Here is a 12118-nt window from a genome sequence, read left to right as displayed (position 1 = left end):
ATCATGATGAGTCTAATATCAGAGGTCTTTCCAAATATAATAATCTTATTTCAATTCAGCTGACAATTTTAACTTTTTTAAAAAAAATTAATTATTTTTCAAGTACAGTTTTCTATTACTTCCATCCTTTTTCAATGACACATTAGGCTTATGGCTTAAAATAGTTTCTGGTTTCCAGTCACACACACACACACAAAAGAGAGAATTTTAACTTACCAATTAGCAATTCAAGTTGAATATGAAAAAATGCATTTTTTAAATTTATGGCATATACAGAATTTTCCTCCTGAAAGTAAAGGCAATAAGAAGATTCAAAACTTTGTTAGAAATTTCATTTCAAGAAATTTCTCTCTGAAAAGAACAAAGTAACCTTTTCATCCTTCTGACCCAAAAAGTTATTTTCTGTCTTTTACCTTTTTTCTTTGAGAGAGAGAGAGAGAGAGAGAATCAACAATAGAAAGTAACTGAGTAGAATATGACAATTTACAGTGAAAATAATGCTCCCTGAGAATGGAAGAGAGCAGTGTGTAAACAAGAGCTCTGATAATTTTGTATGATGGAAATTACATGATATGAAATACAAACATTTGCAAAGAGTGTATTTTTTATAGTTCATCATAGCAGAGAGCCAAGCCTTGGGAATGGGAGGAGATGTTATCTCATTACAACAGGAGCATGTCAGACACTTGAATTGAATGGGCTGCTCTGCGAAACCCCTACTTCCACTGATAGATTTTGGCTGTGACACAACAGAACACAAAGCTGGGTCAGGGGCAAGCTGTACATCCTGTAAGGTACACATGCTGAGCTAATGAAATTTCATTTTACCCAAGGTCAAACAAAGGTCATTGAAAAAATGTTGAGCAGAACAAAAAAAGACAAGAGCATCAGAAGAAATGAATAAAGAAAATACTGCTGAAAATAACCTCTAATGCATGCTTCATAACATTATTTGACCAACTCAGTGGAATTCAATGAGGTGAGGCCACTGAATGTTAATGCAGGAATCCATGTGGACAGAAGAGACTAAGCTGAAAAGACAAGTAAATAAAAAGAAAACTGGATGTATTAAAAATGGTGATAGCCTAAGTAAGAAAGAAAATCACTGGGAGCTGCCAGCTTCTGTTTGAAGTGTAGAGACCTGGAAAAAGCATCATTCTTATCCTAACGGCACAAAAAAGATGGATAATATACAAAATTATAAATTTCTTTGAGAATTGATGTCACAGGGGAACCAAATACCCTGGAATCTTTGTAAAGACTTGTGTTTTCAAGAAGAGACAGTACAGAGCCTGGAAAAAGATAAAGCCATTATAAAAGTGAGTAAGAATTCAGCTAAAATTTTTAACTACATCTGAAAGACTGAGAATGCATGATCATAAGCATTTGAAACCGTTAAGAGCTGCAGACACAGGTGAGTTTGCACTTGTTCATGGACTGCACTGTATAGACCCGCACAAGGCAGGCACAAGGATTTGAGTTGTAGTGAAGAGTGGAGAACTGTTCCCTCAGTGGTGCAGGCCTGGTGGAGGGGAGTGGCTACTGCCACAGAAAGGGCAGAACACACTACTGGATTCATTTTCTCTAACCAAGGGCAAGCTCTGTCATTCCTGAAGCACAGGAGAAAAGCCACTGTGACCGGGGAGAGAAAGAGGAAAAAAACCCCTTCTATCCCTAGGTGAGTGGCAGAATTCTAAAATTTATATAGAAAGAAAAATAGTATAGCCAGAACTTTGAAAGGACAAAAAGAGAGCTTTCAATCTATTTGATATCAAAGCATACCTTAAAGCCAATTCCTCAAGAGAGTGTGGTATAGGCAAAAGATTAGAAACATAGATTGAAATAGAATAGAAAGTTCAGAAATGAATCCGGGCTGATAGGGTTAGTTAATTCTCAACAAAGGTTCACAATAAATTTAACAGAGACAGGACAGTCTCTAAACTATTGCTTTCTGTACCACTATCAGTATTAAGTAACTAACATTTACTGATTGTTGATTTCCACTATGCTAAACCATTTACATGAGTTATTTCACTTAATCTTAGTAATTCTTTGATGTTTGAGGCTAACGACCAAGATGGGGGTGTAGTTTGATACACTTTGCTGCCCCACACAACCAAAAGAAGGACAACAAACTTAAAAACAAAAAACAGCCAGATCTGCCAGAAGATAAAACTGTATGGAAGTCTGACAGCCAAGGAGTTAAAGAAACATTCATCCAGACGGGTAGGAGGAGTGGAAATGGGCAGTTCAGGTGGAGAGGATTTGAGGCAAGGCAGTAGCTGGAATACCTGGGTGGGTGAGGTGGCAGATAGTAGACCAAGCAATCCCACATTTGCATGAGAAGAAACTGGGAGGAAAAGCTGGGGTGTGAGATAGATTGGGCACCCCAGGGTTCCAACATGGGGAGATAAAGCCTCAAAACCTCTGACTGAAAACACCTGTGGGGGTTGTGGCAGCAGGAGAAACTCCCAGGCTCGCTGGAGAGACCCACAAGGTCCTAGAATGCACACAAACTCACCGACCCAGGAATCAGCACCAGAAGGGCCCAGTTTGCTTGTGGGTAGTGGGGGAAATGACTGAAAGCCAGCTGAGAGCCGAGCAAGTAGCACTGTTGCCTCTTGGACCCCTCCCCAACAAAGCAGCAACATGAGTGCCCACCCTAGTGAAAACCAAAGGCTCCACCCCATACTACAAAACAGGCACACTGAGATTAAAAATTATGGTCTAAATGAAAGAACAGATGAAAGCTGCAGAAAAAATACAAATAAGCAATGAAGTACAAATAAGCAACTTTCATCACATAACTGATTTTAAACTTAATAATAAATTTTATAATAGAAAATATGAATTGTAAAATGTACTAATAGTAAATATAAATGGACTCTTTTCAATTAACAATGGCATTAAAAAATAAAATCTACTCCAACCTGAAATCCCATTTTCTCTAATTTAGATTATGACTGTGTACTATATGTTTAATCTCTAGTCCTCTTCCATTTCACATCTTTCTTACCTATGTGCACATAACCATTTTTGCATCTATTTTTTAGATTGTGTTTCAAAGATTTATTAAGTTCCAGAAAAACAGCTCATTGAAAGTTTCCTTAAAATATATTTATCATTCAATTTGGGAAAAATTGGTCTGTTTTTATTATTTGTTGTTTGTACTTAATACAGTTTTGATCTCTCTTCAGTGTGTCTCTCACAGTTCTAGCGTTGATATTTCTGTTTCTTATTATTTTATGTTTTTATTATTATTGTTGTTATTGAAAGATTTATATTATAATTTCTATGCTGTTAAAGAATATTATATTAAATACCTCTAAAATAATTTTTTTATTAAAATATTTCAATATTGTGCTATAATAGAGCAGTGGTTTTATTCTAGCGGAAAAGTCTACAACGGAAAATAAGCACATAAAGTTACTTGAAACTACATTAACTATTGACAATTTTATGATGCTGCTTTTGATTTTTTAATTAATTCATAAAGTGGTTTCAAAATTCCAGGAGGTGAATTGTCTTAGGCCTCCACTTTTAGCATTTTTCCACATCATATATATTGCATAAAAGCAATATACTTAAATGCAAATTTAAATGCCATATATTGAGCACCTGCTATTGCCTAGATTCTGTGATATGCTCTTATATACTATTAAAGAGCTCTTAAGTATGTATGTGTATATATACTACTTAAGAGCTCTAAACTACTTTTCACAACAACACCATGAGGTACATATTATTTAACCCCCCCTTTTTTTAGTGAGAATGTATATTAAATGCTCAAAGAAAGATAATGTTTTAAGTTCTGAGGAAACTCTACCTACACTATTCACATAGTACTTAAGAACATACACAAAATAATTTTGAGACAACTGTAATAGCATAATCAACAAAATATAATTTAAAGGCTCAAATGCTTTAAGCTTTCCTCTAAAAAACGAAGAAAAGATGAAATGTAAAGTAACACAGCAAGTTGAGTCCTGGGAAAGGAAAATAATTTAGAGTTCCCTATTTTAGCCAAAGGCATACTTAATGCAGTATTCTCCATCTGTTAATATTTTGTCATGTTCAGGGGCATTGATCTTTATCACAGAATTATGGTACTTAATGGCTACTTATCTACTCATTCACATTCACATACAGGCTTTTTTTTTTTTTTAAAGAGAGAGTTTGACTTATTGTGCTATTGGGCACAACACCACTCAGAATGAAGATCTGGAGTCTTAAGCCACTTTCACAAAGCTACCAACTGTTGCTTCAGAATGAGGTTCCTGTTTCTTTTAAAAAGTGGAATTGGGAACTAAACAGGATTCTCTAGAGATACTTACCATGATTCCCCTACAAAGACCCAGTTGTGCAGGATGAATGTGTGATGAGAAAGAGAGAGACAGAAAATGAGAATAGTGATTGGTTTCAATGCAGCCATAGTTAAAAATCACAAGTCTTGCACCTCAAAGTCAATTTTTGCCTTCTAGAGTGAAGCTCATTATTTTATTAAGCTATCCAAACAAAAATAACTTTATTTTATATGTTAATCATATTTCAAGAATAGTTTATAAAAACACTATGTGCATGTGATCAATGAGGTCCATGAATAAAGAGAATTTATTCATTCACTCACTCATTTAATTATTCAATCAGTATTTTGAAATTTGTAAAATACAAAGTATGATGATAGATTCGTTCATATCTCTGTGAACACGATGGGATGGTAGACACTAAACAAACAGTTCCAAAATAAATTATGCATTTGCAATTTTGTAAAAATGACATGGAGGAGAAAAACAGGATGCTATAAATTTTTATAACAAGGACACTTATGGGAGGTATCTTTTATTTCCTCTTGTAAATCGTGTGTGTGTGTGTCTATGTAACCCTGGGCTCCAATCAATAATAAACATCTTGTTTACTATGCCAAGGATATGACATTAGGCATGCTAGAAAAATGGCAGGGAAAATATCAGCATGTCTCTTTTTCTTCCCTTCTAGGATTATTCTGTAATATTTCTTGAACTGTTTACTTTTTTAATATTTTATTTATTTATCTTTAGAAAGGAAGGGAAGGAGAGAAGGAGAGAAATATAAATGTATGGTTGCCTCTCATGAGTCCCCTGCTGGGAACTGGCCTGCAACTCAGGCATGTGCCCTGACTGGGAATCGAACCGCGATCGTGTCGTTCACAGACCCGCACTCAATCAACTGAGCTACACCAGCCAGGGCTTGAACTGTTTACTTTTGAATGATTGAGAACTATCATAATGTTTGGAATCTCTACCAGAATTTCCCAACTTAATATGTCACCTGGCAGTTAGTCAATGATCTAATTTAAAAATAAATAGCAGCTGTGAAACAACTAATCTGTGTCCTGTTTCTGGAGCATAACCTTGAAGCTCTGGTGACACACTCTACCCTCCCTCGGAGCAGCTGAAAGGAGAATGACCTGTGTGGTTTGCCATCTCAGAGAGTGACCATTAGGTCACTCTGCTTCCAGACCATGGCATTTAGAATGATGGGCGAAATAATTTTGTATGTTCAGTATAATTTGGGTATGTTATTTTAGGATGTGTACATCTATGTGAGTTGCTTACAAATGCTGAAGTAAGTTGATGTGAAGTTATTTAATAGGAGGGACTTACATGATTATCTAATAAATACTGCCTTTTATGCTAGTAGGTAGAGACCCTGAAAATAAAACAGGTTAAAAGACTGGTTTACCTCAAAAATTGTTATTTATAAGGGCAAGATTTTTTGGTTTTGTTTTTGTTTTCACTTTCAGGCTAAATAAGCTCAGTCTTTTTCAATAATTAGATTTTACAATCAGTACTAATTCAAAACATTATTTAACAAGGATAAAATGTTAAAGTATAAAATAAAATAAAAAAGGAAGCATTCTGTTGGAAATAATCAATTTTGCTTTTTTCCCCCCTCTTCTCTGCTTCCTAGGGATTTGGCCATGAAGATTTCCTATTGGAAGAGTGCATTTTTCAGTCTCTTTCAGCATCTGCTAATTTTCTGAGTGTTTCCTTTCTTGGTTTCATTACAGAGCATTTAGAGAGAGAGTGTGTCTGGCAGTGGCCATTAGGCTATCACTATCAGAGTGGTTAGAGGCGAGAGATGAAATGTTCTTGTTAGCATTACAGCAGCTGTACATCATCCTATCCAACACTAAACTGGAAGTCTACACTCATCTTTCTGAAAAATACACATGCAAGTGATTACAGAAATGACAGATACAATTAAATCTCCAACAGCAGATGTCTGGTGAGAGGAGGCTGGAAAGTGATAACATGGCTATGGCCGAAGATGCTGGGTTAGATGTTGTAGCTTAAAAAAAAAAAAGCTGCTAATCTTCATCTGACTTTCTACTTCAACTCTTTTGTTTTTTTATGACACCCGCTGTGAAGATTCAATTTGTCCCACATCAGCTCCTTTAAAGGGTCAAATTATTATTGATGGAGGTGGGGCTTTCGTGGTATCTAAAGGAAAAGAATTTAGTGAGACCTCTGTGGGAGGGAGGATGTGGCTCTGTGGTATGGTTTATTGATGATGTACGATTAAGGGGTTTCCCCTCCTTACTTCCCACTCTCCCATCTACATCAATCCTGCCATGGAAAAAGTTCAATGTTGTCTTCAGTGGGCCCAGGATGAAAGCCACTGCCCAGAGTTTACGCTCAGTATTAAAAAAAATACAGCCCAATTCAGCATCCAGCTAGCTTAGCGTGTGTTCCCAGCTGTAGTTCATTGCTGTGCTTAGGTATGGAGGCTCCCTCCCTGAACAGGGCCACAGGACAGCTAAGGCCATGTGGCTATTGAGGGAACAGGTGAGTATGCTGCTCAAGTGCAGAATATGAGCAAGAGAGAGAGAACTTCTTTTTTCTCCTGGGGTTATGACAAGGAGCTTGGGTTTGGGGTGGACCAGGTACTTACTCAAAATGACAAATCGACTTTCCCAACTTTCACATGCTTTTGGATGTATCCACACTCCTTGTTAGACTGATAGGCCGTAGGTGCCCTTATGTCCCTGTCCCCAACAGTCTGGTACAGAAGGAGGGAGGGGCATATGTTAATTCTCTTGGCAGAACAATGCTATGATTTCCTGGGGTGCGAAGCTGTAGCTTACTGGCTAGCAAGCAAGCAGGCGTGTACTTCCCAGTTTATTAAATAAACTCAATGTCTAGTTCCCTTTGCTAACTAAATGCTGACAGTAACAAAATGTCCTTAGAAATGGCCCAACTTCTTTAATCTTAAAGTTTCCATACATCCTGTCTGACCTTTGTCTGACCTTTTGAAGGTGTCTAAAACTAGTTTGCCCACGCCTGCAAAATATGACTTGGCCATGCATTCACCTCATGTTACTTCATGTTTAAATCCATCGCCCTCTTGCTAGTCTCAGTGTACGGATTAAACATAAACCTAAACATTTCTCTGGAATAGTGAGGTTAAAATGCCCTTGAAAATTTGTCATGTTTTTAGAAAACTCTGCCAGACATTAAACCAACTTTTTGACTTATTTTACTTTTAAATTCATTCACATGTTCCCTTTCTTACTCTGATAACAATTCTCTTATTTTGATGATTATTATTTTGATACTGATTACATTGATTTATTGTTTTTAAAATTCTAATTATTATGATGATTGAAGAAGTATCTAAAAGAGTTCCTGGCACACAGTAGGTGTTTAGTGAATGATAGTATAGCATGGCAAACTGGAAAGACTCTGAATTTTACCTCCAAGTACACCTGGTTGATATTATATCTCCATGGCTTGTTGGCTATGTGATCTTCATTATGTTTCCTTGCCTATTTGAGCATCAATTTCCTGTATGTATAGGGAGTAAAGTCTAACTTGCCGTTATAATTTAAAGATTTGAGGTAATATCTCCAGCCCAAATGGAGTGCTCTGTAAATCATGGTGATATCATTACCATCACCATTCTTAACTGTTGACTTCAGAAGCCTGAAATCTTTGCACTGGCTGTTAAGAATGTGTTTTCTTAGTTTTCTCCATAACCCATGGATGATAAATTCAGAGCTTCAGTTGGAGTTTGAAACAACTCAAATCACTTGGGGGGAAAAAAGCAAAAAAAACCCTAAAATATACGGTGCAAGAATTGTCGGCAAACTGCTGATGAGAGATATCCTGGCATCAACGTGAACTCTAGCCCTAATGGTATGAACTGGAGATGGATAAATCATGCCCAAAATATCTGTCTCTTATTCTTAAAAAAATGAACACTTCTTTATTAATTCACCATATATCTGAAATTACTATATACAAGGCCTATTTCATGGCCTGGAGATACATAGTAGAAATTATTCCTGTCCACATGGACTTTACTTGGAGAGAAAGGGACAATATAAAACCAAATGCATGCTTAGTTTCTTTGTTTTTTTAGTTAAAACTCTGAGTGCTGTGAAGGAAAAGTATAGAACCTTATGATAGTATGTAATGAACACTCAACCTAGCCTAGGAAAGCAGTGTGGAATGCCGCAGTGCTTTGTGCAATACAGTCATGAAGGTCAACTATTTCAGTGCACGAGGACTCAATGCGTGATCAAACACTTAGCAAGATGACCTGGCACAAAATAAGGATTCAGTAATTGTTTGCTATTAATGCTATGTTTATCAAGCTCCTACTGGGTAGTTTTGACAGGATGAAAACTCGAATAAATAAAAAAAATGAGGTGAGTTAGGTTGCAAACTCTGTCCCCTTGGAATTAAACAATCCCGTTGAAAATGCAATAGGTCATATAATTATGGTATTGCATGCCTATGCAACAAACCTCCAGGCATTCATAAAAGGAACGGTATCAATTTATTCTGAAGTGGTTGAAAAATGATCCCAGAGAAGGTAGAATTTAATTCAGGACCAGAAGGAAGAACAAATTCATGTAGGTGGAGATTAAAAGAAAGGGTTAATATATATATAGGTGAGATGGATTTTAATATATCACTAGGCAGGCGATTCTAAATTGGTATGGCATTTTGGTGATGCCACCAGGGACTGGGATTCTTTCTATATTCTCCCATCATTTTGAGAATGTTTGGACACCTCCCAAGGAAGAAAGCAACAGTAAGTTGCTGTTGCAAGTGCAAGTATCTTCAAAACCAAAGCCCATAGAAGAATGGTTTTATCCTAGCAACCATTTTTTTAGTCAGAGAGAAAAATGTTTTCCATATGCCTTCCTGCAGTCTTCTCACATGTCATTGGACAATAAGAGATTTCATGCCCATTCAGTATTTGATAGAGGAGAATACAGTACCATAAATGGCTTAGCTCAATCATGATTCAACTTCTTAGCTGGGCGTCTGGTGTTTAACAAGAACAAACGTTCTTCAATCAAAAGATGGAGGGGAAATGCGTTTTATGGAGGTAACTAAAAGCCATACTTTCTCTTGTTTATACTTTATATATAAATTTTCCACTCATATATCTCTTTTAAGATGCCAAAGAAGAGTTCATTCTCAGTGTATTACACCCCTGTTACCCATAAGCTGACTATACTTTCTCATATAAGAAAGATTTAGAGTTTCTACTGCTTCATCTAGGACCCTTAAGGCATGATCAGCTAGAAGTTCTTCCTCAAAGAAAGTGGAGTAATTTGAGAGATGGCACCTATGGGTGGAGTCAAGAAAAAAATTTATTGAGGTATGTTATGAAGGCATGGACAAGAATGCCCAACTGCCCTAGACTTAGATTCAGAACCTTTCCTGGGGAAGGAAAATTTCATAGTTTATGGCATCAGGAGGACTGTCAGTGGGCACAGACTAAGAATTAAGCAAGCAATACATGGAGAAATATAATTTGTATTTGTTGTGCAAACATATTGGTAATTAGGTATGCAAATTCCTTCTGCTTGTAACAGACTACCACTCAGTACAATATTTGTGCATGTCATGAAGTATCAAGTTCAATTATCTTTTTTACAAGTCTTGTAGTAGTTTAGTAGAAAATTCTATACTTCTGTGTTTTGTCTTCATGTTATGCTGCTTACACAGCAAGTCCACCTGTTCACAGCATTAAATGTTTAGGCGGTGTATGGGTAACAGAAGAAATGGTATTCCCTTGCCCTCTAATCTGAAGTTGTCTTAGCACAGTGCAGCAAATGGTACAGAAGGGACCTGATCAATTGAGCCAAGCATGGAGCATGACATAGGGAATTCCCAGCAACATACACATGTAACTATGATCGAAGAAACAGGAGAAATAGAAATGGGAAATTTGAAATGTTTTACAGAGGAGGGAGATTTAGAAGTTGTTAGGAAAAAAAGATTTAAGAAATTAAATGCAGAAGAAGAAACACTTTAGGAATGCATCGAAGCAGAGCAAATTCAGGTCTTGCTGAGTAGTTTCACTTTTGTAGCCCTCATGCTTCTCCTGTAGCTCCCCCCCCATTACTAACCACAAGAGCCTCCAGTTACTTCCAATTTTAGTATGTAAATATTTTAATTTAATACTTCCAACCTCCAGTTTTCCTAAGTTGCCAAATACTCAGCATCTAAAATCATGGCCAGTCATCTGTGCCATGGGGCTAAAAGAAAGAGGTGGCCCTGCTAATCCTGGGCACCTGCAGTACGAGAGGAGCTGGGTAAGAAATGAGTATCACAGCACGGACTGAAACAGTAGTCTGTGCTTTCTGCCCTTCTCTTTTGAAGTAGTTCATCTGCCCATACAATGTTTGTCACTAGGAACTCAGTGCTCTTGGGCTCTCCTGTCCCCTTATCCCCCATGTTTGATTTGATAAAAACAGAAGCAATTGGCCTTTTGGTGACAATTTCCACTGCAACCACTTGAGATAGTCTGAAAATTGTAAATATATGCCTGTATAAAATACTTATCATTTCTTCTAACCAATAATTAATTTTAAGTACATAGGCAAAACACGAAACAACTGTCTTCAGGACCCAAAAGCAAAGGACTAGATGAGGCCCAACCAATTCTAATTTTATTTTCTACAAAGGTCACAACATTTGTCAACAAAGAGTAAAAATGAGACCATCATTTGGTTCTATGGCAGTGTGACAAAGAGCATGGTGATTTTAGGACACTAAGTAAAATCAGTTTTTGCTAGATGGTCCAAGGTATTGTGTGGGGGAGAGAGAGAGGGGGGTAAGAAAGATACAGGTTGTGAAGGGGTTTATGTACCAATGATTTGGGGCTTTGATTCACCATAAATATACAGAGTGTCTTGGGCACCATTTGAACGTTGGACAACATGAGGTCTGTCCAGAAAGTATCTATCTATGTACTATGAAAAATAGAGACATTTATTAAAGAAGATACAAGAAACACGATTCATCTCCATTTGTGACCTACTTAAGGAAATCTGATTCATTGGTAGCAGTTGGAATTGAGTCATTATCAATTGCAGCACAATGTTCCTTTTGCTCTGGTAGCAGAAGCTGCAGAACGAATTTTGCCATAGCACGTTTCATGCCAAGGTCCTGCATCAACATCTTGGACCCAGTAGGTTTTGGAATCCCCAGATCAGCTTCTAGTTCTCACACTATCAGTCGCTGATCCTTGTTCATTGCAGCCTGTAATGTTCAACATTCTCAGGCGTTCCGCTTGGTGCAGGCCTTCCGGAACGTGGATCACTTTCAACGGACTCTTGACCATCTTTGAAGTGTTTATCCTAGACTTATTTGTGCTGCACTCAAAGCATCATTCCTGAAAGCCTTCTGAATCATCTGAGTAGTTTCCACAGAGGAATGTTCGAATTTAACACAAAATTTGATGCAGATTTGTTGCTTTACTTGCTCATTTTGCATGCAATGGCCACACAATACACACTCTCATTCAACAGTGTCTATTGCCCCCACTGACTAGTACAGTGACGTCATCATTGTTCACCAATGCCCATTCCAGCCCATTCTCCTCGGCTGCCAGGTTACATCAATGTCACACAAACTCTTCTCATTATATTAACAATGGCTGGACTTTTACCAGACAGACCTCATACAAAAGTTAACACGACAGAATGATCCTGCTCTCATGGAACTGGGCGTCTCACAGACAAGGCACACAATGATTTCCAAAGCATTTGAAAAGTTTTGCAAAGGTAAGTACCAAAATCAGTTTTATTCTAATTTCCCTAATTTCCCTAAGA

Source organism: Sturnira hondurensis, unplaced genomic scaffold (genome assembly GCF_014824575.4).
Source record: "Sturnira hondurensis isolate 20B ecotype Veracruz unplaced genomic scaffold, ASM1482457v3 Scaffold0000880, whole genome shotgun sequence".
Classification (NCBI taxonomy): Eukaryota; Metazoa; Chordata; class Mammalia; order Chiroptera; family Phyllostomidae; genus Sturnira; species Sturnira hondurensis.
The sequence above is the reverse complement of the archived record's forward strand: the minus strand, read 5'-3'. Positions refer to the sequence as shown.